The sequence below is a fragment of the Pelodiscus sinensis genome, chromosome 3 (genome assembly GCF_052426305.1).
Source record: "Pelodiscus sinensis isolate ZL-2025 chromosome 3, ASM5242630v1, whole genome shotgun sequence".
In the NCBI taxonomy this organism is placed as follows: Eukaryota; Metazoa; Chordata; order Testudines; family Trionychidae; genus Pelodiscus; species Pelodiscus sinensis.
In genome coordinates, this window is record NC_143054.1 from 91,560,032 (window position 1) to 91,566,883 (window position 6,852).

A 6,852-nucleotide genomic window follows, 5' to 3' on the forward strand; every position below is an offset into this window, starting at 1 on the left:
AGCATTGAAATGATTTCCTAGAGAAAGGGTAGAATTCCATCTTTAGAGCATTTAATGCCAGGCTTGATAAAGTCCTGGTTGGAATGATTTAGCTGGGGTTGGTTCTGCTTTGAGCAGGGAGCAGGAGTAGATGACCTCCTGAGGTTTCTTCCTGTCCTAATCTTCTATGATTCTATACCTTGAATCTTATATGATTCTCAGATATTAAGGTAATGGGGTCATATCAGTACCTTAACTAGGTAGACTTATTCTAGAAACACTCTATTGCACCCAATAACTATTTGTAGCTTCTTTTTTATAAACAATACCATCTAATTAAAATGTTCAAGAGAAATATTTGAAATTTACATGCATAGTTATATAGGTTGCTTACAGGGAAAATGGCGATCATAATAAAATGGAGAGGTTTTTTTTAATAACAGATTAGCATTTAATGTATTTTACTAGAATATATATGCTTTGTATGCATACTTGCTAAACCAAGCTATTTTACTTTATGATGTTTATGATTACTTGATGATACCTTAGCAGCTTTCTGTACAGAGTGTGGTATGAGTGGATCAGGAAGTCATGCGACTAGGATGCCACCTTGTGGTGTACTAAAATAATATTTTTATCAATAAACACCCCTTTAGAGTAGAGTGTAATAATATACAATTTATTATCACATATACAGAAGCAAATAAAAATAATGGGTATCTTGGCACCTATGTACAGTCAAAAATGCCATGTCTGGATAACCACTTCATTTAATGTATGTCCTTTTCGTGTTCATACAAAGTTGTGTATGAAATCAAATAGAACATATCTTCAGCAAAAAGCTTTAAGCATCCATCATCTAAATATTTAATTGTCATTATCATGGAAACTTATATGGATAATCAGTCAAAAAAATCTATGTTAACATGGAATTAATGTTGAAAATATGTACCAAAGATCTAAAGGGAGAGGAAATTAATAGAATGGTGTAACTTCAAATAAAAAGCCAACCAAACAAAAGAAAAAAACAAAACCCTGAATTCTAGGAAACTTATAACAAAGGCCCCATTTAACAGCTTCTACCTCCAATCCCCATACATTGGAATATATGTATAATAAGTGCTAATGTATCTGTGCAAAATCTAGGCCAGATTTTCAACCACTGAATTAAATAGAGCTATGCAGATTTACATCACCTGTTTACATGTATTTCTTAACTCTACTTTCATATCCCCACCATCCTTTGCACCCATCAGCTACAAGGATTTCCACAATATCTACTATACAAGCTTTGGAGGGAGAGAACATTTGAAATGATACATTTTAAAATGTCTGAAAATACTCATAAAATATTTCTATACATAATCGCCTTTCAGCTTTAAGGTCCAATATTTCAAAATGTATCAGGATTAGAAGCAAGTACTGTGTACCTCATTTGAACGCTTGGAATCTACTGTTTCAATTAGTATAAAACCTTCATCTTCTACAAGGTAGCAATATCTGCATGCTAAACAACATAACCATATGATCAATTTATTTAATCACTGCTTGCCTTCTGGGCTCTCTGGTCAATTATCCACTCCTTCTAGGACCTATTCCAACATTCCAGTGACATGATTCATTCATTTAAAACAAACAAACCAAAAACATGCCAGAGCAATGTTTGTTTCCTTCCCTTATCATCAAATGTGGAATTTCCTCTCAGAATCACATTGGCCCAAGACTGGTCTATTGGTCTATTCATGCCTAGGCTAGTAACAAGTTTAAAGTGTGATACTCTGTAACTCATTAATGCTAGAAACAGACACTTTACACCAGTGTTTTTCAACCAGTGATACAAGTCCCCTTAAGGGTACTCAAGAGAAGTCTGGGGGTACGTCAAGAAAACTGAACTTTGGAGAAAACTGACCTTTTGTTTTAAGTTTTACAGTGCTTTGTTATTTTTGTACTTTTTACACCCAAAAATTTCATTGCCCACCTGGCTACGATTAAGTGGGTTTAAGCAAATGTATTGGAATGGTAGAAAAAATTGTGTATGTCTGAAAACTGTAGGTACTGGTGGTACTTATTTATTTATTTGAAAAAAGGGGTACTTTATTTAAAAAAAAAGGTTGAGAAACACTGCTTTATACCATTAGAAAGGTAAGAATCCCACTTGAGGCATGTATTTCTAGCCCTAGTAGTAAAATACAAATTATCTTACCTAGAAATTTCATTATTTATGCATGCAAAAGATACTTGGGTTCGTTTGTTTTTTTACAAGACTCTAAAGCTTTTTTGTTATGGTTTTTCTCTCTTTGATGCCTGTAAAACTGGACTCTTAGCACTAAGGTACAAAGACTTTATCTTTATCACTAGACGTATGAAAGTTATATTAATAAAAAATTAAGCTCAAACTTTTAACATTTCTACCCTAGTTATTCTTTAAAATACACAGCATACCATATGCTTACTCTACTGAGCGCTCAGTCATCAGATGGAAATTACTTCAACCACTTCTGAAACCATTATTATTCTGAAGCCATTATTCCCTGTAGTGGAAAACGGGAACAAACATGTCATCATTTCATTAGTCATTTTGCACTGAGAGCTGACGGAGAGAGTGGAAGAGGGGGGCCACCTTGCAATCTCTGATGTTACAAAGAGGACATCCTAATAGAGGTTATAGGAGGACAATGCAGGTTACCATACCTGAAAGCAGGAAGCATCCAATATAAAAAGAGCAACATGGGGTAATAGCTGAAAGCCGTATACTTTTTGCTGCAACCAGACCCTTTTACTGCTTGCACCTGTTTTCTGGGGTAAAAGAGTGAAGGAGATCTCAGGTAGGATATAAAAGGTTAATTGGTTAACCGGTAAACATCACCCTAAACCCTGTGAATTCAAATCCTCTCTCACACACAGCTGCTGTATTTTCAACAGTTTTGATCTGTTACCGCTTAAATTGTGGAAGTGGGAACAGCTCAACATCTTTAACTGGACACACAAATTGTAACATTAGTTATCCCAATCTAGTGTGCTAATAATGCCAATCTTTAGACTCAGGTTTTTAAAAAGGTCAGATTTTCCTGGCAACTGGCAAATCCATAAAGGGCCCGGGAGCAAGAAGGAAGTTTCTGCTCCTAGCCCCACTGCAGTGAATCTCACCAATCCAAGTCCACTTGCTGCCAGGGCTGGATGCTGGGAACAAGGTTTCCCTGCTGTGTGACAGTAACGAGGGGAAGTGATTCCTAGGAACCACCATGTAATATGACAGAGACTCAGGGTCATGACACCCCAGGGGAGCAGTGGGCTGGAGGATGCCTGGCAAAAATGCCAGGCACCTGAAAGTGACTCCAGGCAAGGGGACACACACTGATAGAGGAATCAGGGCCAGGCTGGCACAATCAGGAGGGTTTCTAGTTTGTGGGTGAAGAAGACCCTCTTCCAGGCCTGGCACCCACCACGCTGTGTATCTGTAAGAGCAGTGTAGGGCATACCTGGGCCCACTGTGCATCTCTCCCTGGCCTTAGTGCCACACATGTGACGTCTGAACCCGGCCCTTTAGGGCTACGGTGCTTTGCTGTAAGGGTTGCGAAAGATGTAGCTGGTTGTCACCCAACCACAAGAAAAAAAAAATTCTTTCCCTGACCGGGAATCGAACCCGGGCCGCGGCGGTGAGAGCGCCGAATCCTAACCACTAGACCACCAGGGAACTGTTGAGCAATTTTACCCACGTGCTCTATAAGTACACACAAGCGCGTTCCACCCATTCTGTACGTAGCTCCGTCCTTCCTGCCTTCCGAGGTCCAGACTCCGACTTCGTAACCCCGCCTACTTCCTTAAAACCCGTTCATCTCGACACGTAGCCACGCCCCGTTTACCCTTTGTAGCACGCGGCCGACTTCACCCCTTTCATTGGCTTACAGCGAGGGAGCGAAAGAGAGTCAGTTCCGGCCCGCGCAGCCTCGGCTTGGGGGCGGGGGCGGGGGGACTGCGATTGACAGGCTGCGAGTGCAGCCACTTGGTGGCGCTGCGGAGCAGGTGGCGGATCCCGGGGAGCTGCGCGTGGGTGGGAGACCCTGCGCCTCTGCCTGTCGCTGCCCTGCCTTGGTGCGGGGTGAGAGCTGGGAGAGCTTGGTGCGTGCTGCTCTCGCCCTGGGGCGCTAATCCGTGCGAGGCGGCTCTCCGTGAAAAGACTCTAGAGGGTGAAAAATAGGTTTTTCCTCCCCCCACCTCCTTGTGTTTGCTCAGCATGTGATGATTAATTGTCTGGTCTTAGTTTGTTGCTGCTTCAGTGTAATCTAGCAGCTTTGCCAGTGTTGAGAGAGAAGGGAAAACATGTTTACAAATTACCTAAAATTAGCTTAATTTTAAAAAAAGTCATTCTGATTGCCCTTTTTAAAAACAACTACAGTGTTACTTATCACGAGTGTAGTGGTAAACACTTGGCAGTGTTTCTGTTTGGGCAGGTGTATTGTATGGGATAGTTTATCACTCCATTTAGAAACTATTGTGTATTATTCCTCTGTGGAGCTAAATTCTTCACCTCAGGGGGTCCAGCAAGTCCTCGACTTCAAAATCATGGTTTTCACGTAGACTAAGTCTACACTACCACTTTACTGTCCTGCAACTTTCTGGCTCAGGTGTGACACAGGCACTCCAGCACAGCAAGTTACCACTGGGCTCCGCTCCTGGACATGGTTTACATTAGGAATGTAAAATCCCAAGCAGGGGCGGCCCTAGACCAGATGCCAGCAACTGGTGCCCTAGGCAAACAATGCAATCGGCTCCCTCCCCCACCCCAAGGGCAGATATCAACTGAGGGTTTTGGTTCTGTGCTGGGGAGAAAAGGGCTGGGGGTGGAGTTCTATTGGCTGGGGGCTGAGGATGGAGTTCTGTGGCTGGGGGTCAGGGGGTGTGGGCTGAGAGCCAGAGGAGTGGGGATGGAGTTGGAGTTCTGGGGCTGGTGGCCAAGGGGCTGAGGGCCTGGGGATGGAGTTATGTGCCTGGTGACTGAGGGGCTGGGGATGGATTTCTGGGGCTGGGGGCCAGGGGGTTGGGGATGGAGTTGGAGTTCTGTGGCTGGGGGCCAAGGAGCTGGGGATGGAGTTTGGAGGCTGGGGGCCAGGGAGAGGGAACAGGGTGCCAGTCAGGGGACAGATTCCCCTGGACCCACCTCCTCCCAAGACACCCCCCCCCAGAGAGAAGCTGGCATATGCCTCTCCTGAGGCAACCCCCTCCTGCGGAGGAGGGGAACCCCCCCACGTTCCTCCTCCCCCGGGGCCAACCCCTCCCCCAGAGGACAACCCCCTGCGTTCCTCCTCCACCAGGGCTGACCCGCCCCCCGGCACAGGGGAAACCCTCCTGCTCACTGCCTCTCCCAGGACTTACCCCCCCTCCTGGCCACAGGGAAGCCTTGCTCCAGGTAAGGCATGGGAAATGGAAGGGGCAGGGTTTGGAATTTGGTGCCCCATGCAACTTTGTGCCCTAGGCGACTGCCTAGTTTGCCTATAGGCACGGGCTGCCCCTGATCCCAATTAATCAGTTAACAGGTTAAATGTTAAAGGTTTAACAAGTTAACCCCTTAACCTGGATCCCACGGAGGATGGGGACAGGCTGGAGTGCTGCTAGTTTACATAGAGTGTGGGGAGAGCTCTCTCCCATTGCTCCTGCTAGTTTACATAGAATGCTAGGAGAACTCTCTCCCATTGCTCCTGCTACAGCCACACTTTAAAGTGCTACCATGGTTAAGCTTTAATGTCAGAAGTGTAGACAAAGCTATAGAGAACTTGCAGGATTGCAACCAGAATTCCTAAACAAAAATCTTAAAATATTTTTGAAATGGAAAGGCTTCAACTTGTAGTTTTGAAGTGCGGCACTGATCAGAGATAGGCTTTAAGGGTGTTATACAAAAAACTCAGATGTAAAAAATGAATCAGGAAGTTTGATTAAAGAATTATTTTAATGTTCTTGTGGCTGCCCTGCAGTTCCAGAAGAAATAATTAGCTAGCATTCTTCTGGCTACATATGAAGACAGTAATCCCTTTTCTGAGGGATTGTTAATATGAGAGGTTTCATCTTAATGGCTTTCAAGAACACTGTGGTATACCAGGTCTTAACTGATTAATGCACTACAAAGGCACCTCCTTTAACTTTGATATTCACATTTTGACATCACATGCTATGAATGAGACACATCCAGTCCGATTTAACTGGTTTCATTAAGACTGGTTCTGCAATTGACAGGTATTTTTTTTCTGTTATATATACCCTGGACTCTGTAGTTTCCACTCCAACTCATCTGATGAAGTGGGTTTTACATGTTTTCATCTGTAAGATGCCACAGGAATGGTCCTTGTGGTATACCAAGTATGATATAACTAAAAATAATCAAGTTAAATGGAGTTAAGAGTGACAAAGTACAATCAGTAATTTAGGATAATCAGTGCTACAACCCAAACCAAAGATTAGAAAACTTAGAGCTAAGGTTAAACTGAAAAAAAAAATCAAGCAAAGTAAGGTGAAATGCACAGTGAAATGCATGGATGTTTTGGTGCTGCCTTCTCAAAGATGCTTCAAGCTCCCCATATCATTAAAATTCACTGAAATATTGTGCATTGACCATTAATTCTTTTTAAAAAATAGTCTGTTTCCTCCATAATAAAAAAAACGTTTTCAATATAAATCTCAACTCTACCCTAGAGTGACATAAAGCAAAAATTGCAATTAGAAATAAGGGATTTTTAATGTAAATTAAAAATGGGATGAGTAAACATGGGAAGTTTGATTTATTTCTTACAGGGCAGAGTTAAGGTGCCTTGGTTCCTGCACTGTATATCCATACCTGAACATGTTTAGATTTCTTTTCAAATTAACCTTAGCTGTTAGTTT

At 42.8% G+C, this 6,852-nt stretch overlaps 1 non-coding gene across 1 annotated transcript; it reads right to left on the reverse strand.

The window, feature by feature from the left end:
* Positions 1-3,601: 3,601 nt before the first annotated feature.
* On the reverse strand, positions 3,602-3,673 carry TRNAE-CUC (transfer RNA glutamic acid (anticodon CUC)). Its single transcript has one exon. It is a non-coding gene; the product is annotated as a tRNA-Glu (tRNA).
* Positions 3,674-6,852: the final 3,179 nt, after the last annotated feature.